This window comes from Salvelinus sp. IW2-2015, linkage group LG35 (assembly GCF_002910315.2).
Source record: "Salvelinus sp. IW2-2015 linkage group LG35, ASM291031v2, whole genome shotgun sequence".
Classification (NCBI taxonomy): Eukaryota; Metazoa; Chordata; class Actinopteri; order Salmoniformes; family Salmonidae; genus Salvelinus; species Salvelinus sp. IW2-2015.
The window spans coordinates 4,197,851-4,199,473 of NC_036874.1; the positions used below are offsets into that span (position 1 = coordinate 4,197,851).

Consider the following 1,623-nt stretch of genomic DNA (forward strand, 5'->3'; position numbering starts at 1 on the left):
CTGAAGGGATGGGAAGATCTGTGTTGATGTAGTCGGGACAACTTTGTCCTGCAGAATGTACATATACCCCAGCTCAAACCCATAATGTGTCTGTCCCTTTGGAACTTTTCAACTGACATAAAAATACAGATAATGTGTTGAAAGACAGTGGCAGTATTGAAGGGAATTGGATGTATGGCTAATAAATTGTCTGGGAGTGGAGAGAAGAGAGGGAGAGAAAACAGAAAGAAAAGGGAAGAGAAGAGAGGGGGAGAGAACTGAAAGAAGAGCGAAGAGAAGAGAGGAGACACTAGACAAAGCTTCAAAGAACCTCTTATAAGAAGGCAATCAAACAAGGAGAGCCAAGCTTATTATCTTTGTCTCTAATGAGCGTTGTCACCTTCACAATGGAACAAAGGCCAGTACAGACTGATACACTGTGCATCAAACTCACCTGCTTCATTTCTGTCTGTGCCGGGGGTAGCAAGGCCCTCGAACGGTCTGCAATTTTCTGAAGAGACACAAGAAGAGAGAGAGCACAATAGCATGAGAGAAGCATTTAGTTCATATTGTCAAACATACTGTATATTGCAGCCGTGTATTGCAGCTCTTTATTTTTCATGTCACAAGGTCACCATTCTCTATAGAACAACACCCCACTAAACAGATGAGAAGACATGAGGCAATGCAAGGGAACCTTTTGCAGATCTCCATAGCGTTGAACCGACTCTGAGAGTTCTGTCTTAAGTCTAGTCAGGCGAAGACGATCTTGCTGTGAAAACAAGAAAAGAAGAACGAAGATTAGTGACAATTATCTTAATTCATGTCTCTGCTTCTGTGTATTTAATTAGATACAAAGTCTGGAAGAATAGATGAAAAAAGCTTTTTAACCCGTGTAGAGCCAGTGATGATGTCAGAGAGTTGTTTGATGAGTTGACTGGTGCTGGTGATGACTTTGTTGGTTTGCTGCTGTATAGAATGTCTGGAATTGAAGAGAAAGAGAGCCAGAGAGAATGACATAAATACATAGAGAAAGAAAGAAAGAGAGTGAAAGAGAAAGCGAGTGAGATAAAGAAGGAGAAAGTGAAAGAGAGAGAAAGAGAGAGAAAGAGACACACATAGTCTTTAGCCTCTAAGGTGGTATTAGTGAGGTTATTCTCAGGGTCGTGAACTCTAGAGGACGTGGCAGGACATGGCAGCTTTTATCCCCTGGCGCTGGATTCTAGAACGGACAGTGTGCATTCTGGGCTGGCTAGGGCGACCTCTCAGAGTTCCATGGGAGAGAGTTAAGTTCAACCAATTAAGTGAATCAATATTAACGACAGTCTGACAGAGCAGAGGTAGGGCTAGGCCCTATCCAGTGGCACAGTGAGGGGCGCTGGGTGTTCTTTCTCTGCCAGGGATGAACAAATAGGAGCCACCCAGGCTTTCACCATCAAAAAACACAGCAACTTACAAACTACAGTGCTGCCCAGTGGTGGGAGGATGGAAGTGCACTCATTATGGCTACAGCTTTCAGCCAAGGACAATATGGATTTTTATGTTGAACGAATGAATCCCAATTATTGTCTACAAACATATTTATTATCAAATAGTGGCAAACGTGTGGATGGCGATTCAATCGATAAGTATAATTTTAGACAA

The 1,623-nt window shown here is 42.6% G+C and overlaps 1 long non-coding RNA gene across 1 annotated transcript; it reads right to left on the minus strand.

Annotated features, from left to right (window-relative positions):
- Positions 1–422: 422 nt before the first annotated feature.
- On the minus strand, positions 423–1,015 carry LOC111958739 (uncharacterized). The gene is made up of 3 exons (XR_002876570.2): positions 871–1,015; positions 677–751; positions 423–490 (listed from the first exon to the last, which is right to left on the minus strand). It is a non-coding gene; the product is annotated as an uncharacterized lncRNA (long non-coding RNA).
- Positions 1,016–1,623: the final 608 nt, after the last annotated feature.